Source organism: Acanthochromis polyacanthus, chromosome 12, assembly GCF_021347895.1.
Source record: "Acanthochromis polyacanthus isolate Apoly-LR-REF ecotype Palm Island chromosome 12, KAUST_Apoly_ChrSc, whole genome shotgun sequence".
In the NCBI taxonomy this organism is placed as follows: domain Eukaryota; kingdom Metazoa; phylum Chordata; class Actinopteri; family Pomacentridae; genus Acanthochromis; species Acanthochromis polyacanthus.
This window is the reverse complement of record NC_067124.1, coordinates 2563884-2576697: the sequence shown is the minus strand read 5'-3', so window position 1 is coordinate 2576697 and position 12814 is coordinate 2563884. Positions and strand designations below refer to the sequence as shown.

The window sequence follows — 12814 nt, the reverse complement described above, 5'->3', positions numbered from 1 at the left end:
GCGGGGGGCGGCGCTCCGATTCCGCGAGCGGGGGCGGGGGCGATACTGCGAGCAGCGGAGCCTCGACAGCTGTTCGCCGCTGCTTGGGACACACGTCTCAATTCTGATCACAGATGTATTAAAAATGAAGTGGTTTCAGAGTGGAACGCCAGCACGGTATGTGACTTTGTGTTTCGTTATTTACCAAGGTACAGTAAATTTCTGTGTTGGAATCAAGTCACAATGCTTGAAATACGTTGAGAACACCAGACCAGGAGGCCCTAGACCAGCACTGGCAGGGTTTTTCAGTGACTGCAGCTGAGCAGACTCTCCTCAGGAGAGCGCCCAGTTCGCTGTCATACTCATGGCTCGACATTCCCCCTGTGCCTGTGGTCTCACTCTGACCTGTGACGGGTGACAAGGCTATTTTTGTCATCAGAAAATATGTGTTAATGAACTAGAAATCTGTTTGAGAAGGTGAGCAGCACGGCATGATCATATCCGACACTGACAAGTGCATACGTCATTACATAGCACTTACCAGTTAACACTTCTGCTAGCTCCTTCAGTGCCACCAGTTTTGTGATTCCTTCTCTGGAATGTAAGTGAAAGGAAACGTGCTGACACTCACCTTGCAATCATCACATCATGAACCTGTTAATTTAAGTGTCTCTGTTGTTATGGTTTCAGGTGGATGTGGCTAATATCTGACCATGGTGAAGTCGTGTGCTGCCATCTCCTGCACCAGTCGATTTGTGCGTGGCTGTAATATTTCCTTTCATAAGTAAGTGGCTCTTTTATTTGGGACATTCTGCCTCAAATTTGCTCTGCTTCTTTGTTTGCAAACAGAAACTCCTTCTGACCTTGACTTGAGTGCTGCACTCAGCCAGTTTAGCTGAATCACTAACTGTACAGTGTAAGCTGGTGTGACTATCAGTATTCAATGACAGTCACAGTACATCATTGTCTATGGATGTATTATAATATGCCACACATTTCAGGTTTCCCAAGCAGTCCAAGGACAGCACACTGAGAGATCAATGGATACAGGCCATCAGTAGAGAAGCGGTGGGGACCAAAAGGAGATGGATCATAATTGTGTATGCAGCAACCATTTCAGGGAGGAGGACTTCATCCTCTCAAAACATGTGCAACACAAGCTTCTCAGGCCAGGGGCTGTACAATCCCTCAATTTGGGGAAACCAGAGAAAAAGGTTATGTTCTTGAATTGTTAATGGTTGCTCATTATTTCAATTTAGTTCTTTTCGGTAACACTTTCTATGAAGCCCACATTTATAATGCATTATAATGGCATCCATAATGCCTCATAACTACACTTATAAGCAAACATAATGCTTCCTGATGCTTTATATTAACGGTCATAAAACATTATAATGTCATTTATAATGAATTATAATGACTTGTTCTATGGATGCTCATGAATACTCATGAACACTATATCCATAATGCTTTATGAGGTATGAAGCCCCGACAATCACAATGCATTATGAGGGCATTCATAATGCTTCATAACTACACTCATAATGCTTTATGATGCACTATATCAACAGTCATAAAACATTATATCACTTATAATGAATTATAATGGCTAGTTATATAGATGCTCTTGAGTACTTATGAACACCTATATTATGCTTCATGAGGGTACTCACAGTGCATTATAATGCACTCTTCACTGACTGCTCAGAATACATTATGATTACCTATACACACAACTCAAGTCAACTGTAGTGACAACTCATAGTATGTAATAATAGCCTATGAAGTATCATTAGTCATCATTGTATGCATTAAGTGACATACATATGGATGCATTTATAATAATGCATAATCCATCATAACGCTTCATTGTAGGGGCTAAGTAAAGTGTGATGCATTTGGATGCATTTATAAGAATATATGTTGCATCTTAAGTGATTAGTATGCAAGACATAACACAGTAAATGCAGGTTCTGTAGAAATGGAAACTCAAGATATTCAAAATACATATTCAAAGTAAGAAAAAGACCAAATATATTTTTACAGTTTATTCAGGGTGTCAAACAAACTAGCCACTATTATAAGAGATATAAAATACAAAATTTAACCGAGGAACGCCCTCCCCCCAGAGGGACATTAAAGGACGTTTGCTTGAAGCAGCTTTTTAAAGTGCATCTTAACACTTACAGGTAAACAGTATACATATGTAAACACTTGGCCCATAAGGGCACGATCACACTAAAGTATGTTTGCCAGCTGGGATATGACCATGCCCTAATAGTACAAACAAATAAATTTATTTACAAATACAAGTTTATTCAGGGTGCTCGAACAAATAAGCAACTATTTAAAAAGAGGTATAAAACAATACAAAGAACCTTTCATAAATCCATATCAGCACTCATGAACATTAAATTTTCTAATATCATGAAAAAGGCACCCGAGAATGCCATTTCTATGCGATCTCCCAAGCCAGTACTAACACTCAATTACTCTTAAATGCTCTTTTAACAGCTTGGTCGTTTTGATTGCCTCCATGACGCCAAATCTCACATTTAAATGTTTGCCAGGCCCTCTCTAAGTTTTGTGTATGGGCTCTGGTTACAGAATCTACAAAGTGTCTCCTGTGGCAGACAGTATGGTGATCATAACCTTCCTCTGACAGAGCTTTCCACTCATCGGTCACAATGCTGGATCCCCTCCTAATATAACCCGGTCTCAGGGGGATTCGTGAAACTGTCACGTAAATTTTTGTTTCGGTTTCGTGCGCACTAACACGATTTCGTCATGTTTTTCGTGCCGCTCACCACGAAATGTTTTTCACAACGAAACCCGCTGTGGTAATCACATCTGAAAGTGGTTTATACCGGCGGATTCATGACGATCTAAGCTGTCCATCGGCGTATACTGTTTGTGTGATCACGTTTGCGGCCGTCGGACATTCTTTAAATTCCTATGCAAATTGGTAAGTGTACCACCGAGTTATGGTTAGGGTTATGGTTAGGGACGATGTCATGCAAAATATAGCATTGGATTCGCCACGGTTTTACTTTAAAAATATAATATACCCATTCGTTTGGAATACGTTCTGAGTGGCACGAAAAGTCCGCCGTTTAAAATACACTGGTGTGCATTTTGTGGTGAGCGGCACGAAAAACATGACGAAATCGTGTTGGTGCGCATGAAACCGAAACAAAAAATTACGTGACAGTTTCACGAATCCTCGTGAGATCGGGCTGTAATATGGCGGTGTATGATGGGAAGAAACTGCTCTTTGGAACGCTTTGCGACGATCTTGAAAATCGGTCTCCTGGTGGTCTGCGCTACTTCCAGCATACCAAATACCCATTTTTTATTCCGTCTTCATGCTGGTCCCATTCTTCCCCGGTTGTACTGTCAAACATATTTTTTGTAATTTTCGGATTAAGCGGCTTTGTTAAGGTGTATTACTATATCCAGCCTCAACTATGGTACTCAAAAACTAACTGTAAAGCCATGGTAGGTTTTGACAAAATTTCAAATCATGCAGCCCATCAGCATGATTTGAAATTCTGTTCCTATTAACAAAGGCTTCAATCATATTCCACTTTGGAAATTTAATTTGAGATGTTATTCTCCTTTTCACGTTATACAAATTCAATTTTGAATGGCCTGATTATGGTCCCCGCACATTTGATTCAAGTAGGTTAAATAAAAGCAAAAATGTGGTCTGTTTTTATACTTTTCTCAGAGATTAAGCCATCTTGGTTAAGGTCCTGCTACTGCCTGCAACACCATCTTCAAAAAGATCTGTCTGCTTCAGACGTAATCCTTGGGAGAACCTACAAAGAGATGAAAACAACTTCAAAACCACTTGCCCAATGGACAAAATATTCCATTAACAAAAGGTGGCTCATTGTTATTCTTATGAGTGAGCCACAGTGGCTTTTCATTTCAAATTCCTAGTGCAAGCATAGCTTCCCTGTAGTTGAATGAGAAACATTTAGTTATAAAGTAGGTAATCATTTTTTTCATAGAACACAAATACCCTTTTGATATTGACAGAACTTGCTAAAATGTGTTAGCCTAGCCATGCTACACCCATGTTTCTGACGGCACAAGGGTCTAGGGAAGCTCGACAGGGATTGAGGCGGGCTAAAAGGTTGTCTATCAAATCCCTCTGCAGCAATTGGGTAGGTATACAACCAATCAAGGCAATGAATAGGCTGACGTAGTTCCGAGAGCACCGGCGGATTGTGGCTAAGTCCCATTAGCTTCCCAACCAGCGGAGCCAACTGGTATATTAAGGATTTGCCATATCCCGTCGGCATAAGTCCCAATACGTCTTTCTTCTCAATGAAACACTTAAGTGCCGTCCTTTGTTTATCTTTCAAGTTGAATTTTAGCTTCAAATCTTTAAGGGCTGTGGCCAAAGCTGAGTCGAAAGATAACTGTTTATTGTGCTCTGGTTGTTTCTGTCAGAATCGTCACGCCTCTGTCGTCACTTCGTTACGCCCACCTTCTGACTCTACACTTCATGGTGATTGGTCCGGCCAGTTTTAGGAGAATCCAGCCTCAAGCCTTATGGAGGGTAACTAGACCCTCCCTGGCAGAGAATTAAATTCGTTGCCGTGGGTTGTGTAGCGCGGCTAGGCTAAAAATGTGTAGCTTTAGGAGTCCTTCATGATTCCATTTTAAACCAGCCAAAATAATTATTGCATAAAATAATTGTTTTCCTAATATCACATTTGCTAATGCTTCCCAAAAATGTGTAATATTGTGGCAACTTCAATATTAATCATAATTCAAGGAAATTCAAGTAAACTGAAAAATGCTTGGAAAAAATAATTTCAGCAATGAATCTAGAAATAATCCAAATTTTACATTTTCACATCAAATATTGTAAATGCAATTGCCACCTATTTTATACACCTGACTTGAAAACCTTAAAGCAGAAGAACAGTAAGATCAAAATAAAATATTGAGACTTAACCACCTCTAGTTTTTTATACTGTGTTTGTTCAGCATATGGCTAAAACACAAAACTTCATAGAAACTCTTCTCAAACAGAATAACATTAAGCAATGGTCGATACCACCAGCAACTGGACTGCTTGAACGACCACTGAGCCATCTTCTGTTGTTTTTTTTAATACCGTGAGACCGATATCGACCCTCCCCCACCCCCTGCACCTGCGATTTCAGCACAGAAATGATTCCCGGTTGAACTCCGGTCACCGTAGGAAAACGCTATGAGCCGCGGTTGACACCGCCCTGCCCGCAACAGCTATTTTCTAAATGTGCCCGCTTCAGCCCCGGTCGCCGGTCCGCCGCCGGACAACACAATAAGCCCCGGGAGTCGCCGGCGGTCGGGGCAAATGTCAACCGGGCTCATTATGTCGTCCGGCGACAGACCGCCTCCGCCAACAGCCGCGACGTAAGGCGGCGGTGGCTGTGACCGTGGCTACTTTGACATAATGAGCCCCAGAAACCGTCACAGCGACTTCTAGCTGAGAAACGTTGTCACCGTTAACTACTAACGAATATCAGGTTCAGTTAGCCAGGTACTTGCTAGCTAAGGTTAGAACAATGTATGCTAACATTAGCGCTAGCTAAAACATGCTATCACACACACGCTCTCGATCGTAAAGCCAATGTAAAAAATACTAGATTCAAACCTAAAAAAACATTTGATTCAGTGATCAACCAAATAATTTTCAGTTATTCGAATGTGAAAATATACATTAAATGTACAATAGCTTTGTTTTACTTTTTCAGTGCATAAAGCATTATGAGTGTAGTTATGAAGCATTATGAATGCCCTCATAATGCATTGTGATTGTCGGGGCTTCAAACCTCATAAAGCATTATGGATGTAGTGTTCATGAGTATTCATGAGCATCCATGGAACAAGTCATTATAATTCATTATAAATGACATTATAATGTTTTATGACCGTTGATATAAAGCATCATGAAGCATTATGTTTGCTTATAAGTGTAGTTATGAGGCATTATGAATGCATTATAATGCATTATGGATGCCATTATAATGCATTATAAATGTGGGCTGAATAGAAAGTGTTACCTTCTTTTCTTGTTAATTTGTGTGGCTATGAAATTGATTCAGGATCGGTTTTTGGCTTTCATAGTGATTTGCAGCCATTCATTGTGATAATGTTTTCTTTCAGGTATTGGTGAAACAGAAACAAATCTTTTGGGAATTTGCCATGTTAATTCTTTTATCGAATGTTGTAGATCGCAGTGAGGACAACCCAAACCAGCCAGGCAGCAATGGCATTCGATCAGCACATCGACATGGAGGCTGAAGAGGGCAGTGCTGCTGTTACTGAAGACCATGCATACTGTACAGACATCGACAACCTGAAGAGGAAATATGACGATCTAATTGTACTTGTTTAGAAGTACATATGAGTGACATGCAGCATATTTAAATATAATTGTGTAACTGCACATTGCTCACCCACACAGTGCACTAGAATTGAGATCAGTGTTTGTTAATGCTTCATGAGATGATGACTGGTTCACAGATAACTGTACTTTTGCCTTCCACAACATTATCTAAACAATTTTGCGGCTGTGATACCCAACATTCATGTGGAAACTATCTAAGCTATTAACTATGTTTGACCACACTTAATTTTCAAGTACAGGTAAATTGATGTTGATAGACCCTGTTTCTTTACCAGAATAAAGTCATTTGTTTGTACAGTGCCTGGTGAAAGTATTCGGCCCCCTTGAACTTTTCAACCTTTCGCCATATTTCAGGCTTCAAACATAAAGATATAAAATTTTAATTTTTTGTCAAGAACCAACAACAAGTGGGACACAATCATGAAGTGGAACGAAATTTATTGGATATTTTAAACTTTTTTAACAAATAAAAACCTGAAAAGTGGGGCATGCAATATTATTGGGCCCCCTTGCATTAATACTTTGTAGCGCCACCTTTTGCTGCAATTACAGCTGCAAGTCGCTTGGGGTATGTCTCTATCAGTTTTGCACATCGAGAGACTGAAATTCTTGCCCATTCTTCCTTGCAAAACAGCTCGAGCTCAGTGAGGTTGGATGGAGAGCGTTTGTGAACAGCAGTCTTCAGCTCTGCCCACAGATTCTCGATTGGATTCAGGTCTGGACTTTGACTTGGCCATTCTAACACCTGGATACGTTTATTTGTCAACCATTCCATTGTAGATTTGGCTTTATGTTTTGGATCATTGTCCTGTTGGAAGATAAATCTCCGTCCCAGTCTCAGGTCTTTTGCAGACTCCAACAGGTTTTCTTCCAGAATGCTCCTGTATTTGGCTCCATTCATCTTCCCATCAATTTTAACCATCTTCCCTGTCCCTGCTGAAGAAAAGCAGGCCCAAACCATGAGGCTGCCACCACCATGTTTGACAGTGGGGATGGTGTGTTCAGGGTGATGAGCTGTGTTGCTTTTACGCCAAACATATCGTTTTGCATTGTGGCCAAAAAGTTCCATTTTGGTTTCATCTGACCAGAGCACCTTCTTCCACATGTTTGGTGTGTCTCCCAGGTGGCTTGTGGCAAACTTTAAACGAGACTTTTTATGGATATCTTTGAGAAATGGCTTTCTTCTTGCCACTCTTCCATAAAGGCCAGATTTGTGCAGTGTACGACTGATTGTTGTCCTATGGACAGACTCTCCCACCTCAGCTGTAGATCTCTGCAGTTCATCCAGAGTGATCATGGGCCTCTTGGCTGCATCTCTGATCAGTCTTCTCCTTGTTCGAGGTTAAAGTTTAGAGGGACGGCCGGGTCTTGGTAGATTTGCAGTGGTCCGATACTCCTTCCATTTCAATATGATTGCTTGCACAGTGCTCCTTGAGATGTTTAAAGCTTGGGAAATCTTTTTGTATCCAAATCCGGCTTTAAACTTCTCCACAACAGTATCTGGGACCTGCCTGGTGTGTTCCTTGGTCTTCATGATGCTCTCTGCACTTTAAACAGAACCCTGAGACTATCACAGAGCAGGTGCATTTATACGGAGACTTGATTACACACAGGTGGATTCTATTTATCATCATCAGTCATTTAGGACAACATTGGATCATTCAGAGATCCTCACTGAACTTCTGGAGTGAGTTTGCTGCACTGAAAGTAAAGGGGCCGAATAATATTGCACACCCCACTTTTCAGTTTTTTATTTGTTAAAAAAGTATAAAATATCCAATAAATTTCGTTCCACTTCATGATTGTGTCCCAATTGTTGTTGATTCTTGACAAAAAATTAAAATTTTATATCTTTATGTTTGAAGCCTGAAATGTGGCGAAAGGTTGAAAAGTTCAAGGGGGCCGAATACTTTCACAAGACACTGTATCTGTAGCAAAGAGCACAGCGATAATGTGAAGTTAATATAAGCTGACCTTCATCAGAAGTTTAAATCCTCGGTTCTCTACAACGGAGAATGGCCGTAGATCTGCTGCTATGAAAACACCACGGACTTGGTTATTGCTTTAGACCGTTCTGAATTGCTAGGCAGGGTTTGATGAAATGATGTTGAGAGCATCGTTTGTACGGTTCGCCGTATTTTCCTAGCAGTGGGGATAGCTACGCTTGGATGGAGCTTTTTCTAATGTGTGTCTAACTTTGATGTGTTGCTGGATGCATAGCTGAGGACCGCTTCACAGTGTCGGCATACAGCTGTCGTCTTGTCCACTTGTTTTTCTACTTTTTAGTACTTCACTGGGAAACTGAAGTGATCCCAAACGGGTGATTTTAATGACGCTGGAGCGTCTTCCAGCTCTAGCTTCTTCTCGTTGTTGCTAGCATTAGCCATGAAGCACCGGTGTTGTGCTAAATCGTGCCTGCCCATCGAGATCTGCATGTAGATCCAAGCTTTCATGTAGTATCTTTTCATTATCAAGAAGTACTGTGCCGTAGAAAACAGTTTGGCGTCTCATAGTTTCCGCTTTAGCGGAGCGGGCCTGCATGCAGATCTTAGCGGGCAGGCACAACACTGGCAGGAGAATAAACGGTCCCTCACATCCTGTGGTTCCCTGGAAACTTCTACTTGTTTTTAGTTCTGCAATACTGCGCGACTGTGAGCCGGAGAACATCCACCGCAGCTGTGGGCACTACGGAGTTTTAGGTTTCGCAATTAAAACAATTCTGTATGTTCTTAATAGTCTTAAAATTTTCAGACCACGGTACACCTCTGTACCGAACGGTTCGGTACGAATAAGTGTACCGTTACACCCCTAGTAAGCACTGTGAGAACCTGAAAACTATTCAAAAGAAGCCCATTCCCAATTAGACCACATAGTCTTCTTTATTATGTATTAAATGTAAAACATATTTCAACATGTTTTAACATATTTAACGTGCAGGACCATTTCAGTAAAACCATCTGCGAAATAGCAGCAGTATCAAATGTAATGGAAATAGGCCCTGACTATATTTTAAGAAGGGATGTGCAAATTTTGTGCTACAGTCTGTGCACATTTCTCAAGATGCATAGGCCTAACATTGTCAAACTACTGGACATGTCCCAAACACTGAAACAGTTATACTTCTCCCTACTGTAAGGGGCCTACTTAATCTTGGCCTACTTAAGGAGAGGTAGGGTTTTCTTAATGAAGAGCAACATTTCAGCTTTCTCGCTTGTGATCCTATTTCTTTTTTCATCTACGACATTTGACGCAGCAGAGAAGAGGCGTTCGCTGTCCACACTTGTACATGGAGCTGAGAGGTAGTTGCATGCTGCCTGGGCCAGAGAAGGGAAGCGGAACATGTTGACCCTCCAGTATTGCAGTGGGCTCTCAGTTCTAGTGATGGGGCGCTCACTCAGATAACTGTGCACCTATTGAGATGTATATAACTATACAGATCATGAAGATGATGTCATTAGGACATTATAACATTAAAGACAATAAATCTAGAGGATGAATGGTTCACACACAGAATTTAAAGACTTGATTATTTTAATACAAATTTGGGTATTAACATACTTGTACAACTGTTGGGCTGGTCAGGCCTACCTGTCCTCCTGTATCTTCCTCCTCCTCCTCCAGAGTTTCATCAAACATGTCCAGCAGCGAATGCTCACCCCCATCACTTTTCTGCACGCATCTTCTTTTGTTGTGGCTGTTCACCTGTGTCTTCCTGTTCAGGTTTCTCTGTGGCAGTGTCACTGTTGCTGCACATCATCCTCTCTACTTCCTTCTGTAGCATGTTTATTGCCACCTGCTTGGTGTTTGTGTCAAAATAGTGGTCTTTGTACCTTGGGTCCAGTATTGTTGCCAAGTAGTAAAGCGGTTCAGAGAAGGCATTTTCAAAGCGGTCATTCAGTTTCGAGCAGAGTAGGTTTTGCAGTGAGGACCTGACTGTCTGTTTCAGCTTCCCTGCTTAGCAGCTGCTTCAGAGCCACAACAGAGGGAATCATGTCGGCAGCAGAAGCCCGATGAGAACTTATTTCTCTCATCAACTGTTCAAAAGGTGTGACCATATTTTCAGCGAGGCCCCACTGGTGTGTGGTGAAAGACGACGGGAGCTTGTGTTCTGCTCCATACTCGCTAAGTGCACGCTTCTGGTCCAGCAGACTTCTCATCATATAAAAAGTACTATTCCACCTGTATAATTATTGGTTGGCAATTTTTGAAACTCTATCAGAAGTAACTGGGACACTTTTACAACCTAACGCAATGACTGCCTTGTTTGGAATATCTTCGGTGCCCTTACCTAAATTGCAACTAGATATAATCGCCTTTGCCACTTTATTGGCTCGACGCCTCATTCTTTTAAGGTGGAAATCAACATCACCCCCTTCTCACACAATGTGGGTTAAAGAGATTTTTAATAATTTAAAACTGGAAAAAATTCGGTATACATTAAGAGGATCCTCACGTAAATTTAAAGACGTGTGAGGCCCTTTTCTTGTTTACTCAGAAAAGATTGTCTTCCCAGTTGTTCCTGAATAGGATTCTGCTTTAACCCGCTGTAAGCCTCTGCTTGTTTACCTAACCTCTCATTATTGTTAAACTATAATAATGTCACCTTTTCTTTTTTTAAGTTTGAGATTATTATTAGTATTATATATACTAGCATGGCCTTGATCCACTGTAAGACCAGACCAACCACCCTGTTTTAGTGTTGCTGTTTCTGTTTGTTTTTGTATGATTGATGAAAAGCCGTAAACACTGTCACTTACAAATACTGTGAACCTCTGACCTTTTTGTGTAAAAAATTTAATTAACAAAACTGTGAAAAAAAAAGTACTATTCCACCGCATCGCGACGTCTTGTTGAAGCATCTTGGTAGTCATGCCCAGCTCTTTCTGTATGTCTTCGAGCCTGGAGGTAGCAAGAGAGGAGTGCTTGAAGTGCCCGATTACTCTCCCTCCGATAGAAACACAGAGATGCTTCGCTAGTTAAATACTCCGTCATGTATCACTAGCTCTAACGTGTGAGCCATGCAGCCCAAGCTCGTCCAAAGCCTTCTTCATATTCTGTGCATTGTCACGAAGCACTACGTGCACGTTCTCTTTCGGCATTTTCCATTGTGCTAACATACTGTCAAATGCATTAGCGATGGCAGTCCCTCTGTGTGAACCAGGGAATTCTTTTGCATTCATCACAACTCTTTTTATTCCAAAGTTGTCATTGATCCATTGAGCAGTGAGGCTTAACATACTCATCTGACTGACGTCGCAGCTCCAGATGTCCGTAGTAAAGCTTATGTGATCCAACATCTCGTGGATGTGTGTGGCTACCACGTCATGCAGAGCAGGGAGAGCGACATCCGAAAAGTACCGCCGGCTTGGAAGGTCGTAGCGGCGTTCAATGTGCTCCGTTAACGGTGGAAAGCCTTGATTTTCCACGATTGTAAACAGCTGGTCGTCCAGAGCAATCATCTCCATTACTTTGTTTGGCATGTCCTTAGATTTTGTACTGTCCTTGGCAAATTCCCGTGTTTTGTTCAGAGTTTGCTGTATGGACGTACCATCCGTGGCGCTTGTTTTTTGTAGCTTCTGAGAGTTAGCAGCTAACGCTCGCTCTCTGTACTGTGCGTGTACACCTGGGTGGTTGTTTTTTAAATGGGTAATTAAATTGTTGGTATTAAACGATGTGGCATGGCATCCTCCTCTCATAACGTCACTTTTGCAAGTATTGCATTTTGAGAAGGAGGAAAAGGAAAGGGGAAGAGGGAATGAATGAATGAATAAATAAATAAAATAAAAAATATATAAAGGGGAAAAGGAGGAAGGGAAATAAAGGGGGGGAAAAAAGAAAAAAAAATAGGTGCTGGGTTTGGGCACGGCCTTGCGGTGGGGTGGTCGTGCCCCTCTGCCCTGCCCCCCCGTGTGGTTTCTGTGTGTGGGGATTGTCCGGTTTCAATCACTTGTTTTGACAATTGTTATGTTTTCTATTATTATTGTAATGAGGTAAATAACTGTTATTATTCATTGATCTCCTTATTTATATCACTATCATTATCAGCATATATATTATACATCATATATGGAATATGCGCGAACACACTCGCACACACACACACATACACACACTCCCTCCTTCATACACGCAGAGAACAGCTATTTCTGCTTTCATTTCCATTTATTTTTTACCTTTCTTTTCTCCCTGTTTCGTCTTTGTTGCATATATAATCGTTATTACTCATTATTATTGTTTGCTCTCTACTTTGTTTAACACTATCTTCTATATTGTAAAAGTGACCTGTTTGTATGTCTTTAATGTTCACTGTTGTAATAATAATAAAAAAAAAAAAAGGGTAATTAAATTGTTGGTATTAAACGATGTGGCATGGCATCCTCCTCTCATAACGTCACTTTTGCAAGTATTGCATTTTGCAATTCG

At 41.1% G+C, this 12814-nt stretch overlaps 1 long non-coding RNA gene across 1 annotated transcript; it reads left to right on the top strand.

Moving 5' to 3' along the window:
* The first annotated feature begins 62 nt into the window (after positions 1–62).
* Positions 63–1187, top strand: LOC127536494 (uncharacterized). The gene is made up of 3 exons (XR_007945483.1): positions 63–156; positions 670–763; positions 981–1187. It is a non-coding gene; the product is annotated as an uncharacterized LOC127536494 (long non-coding RNA).
* Positions 1188–12814: the final 11627 nt, after the last annotated feature.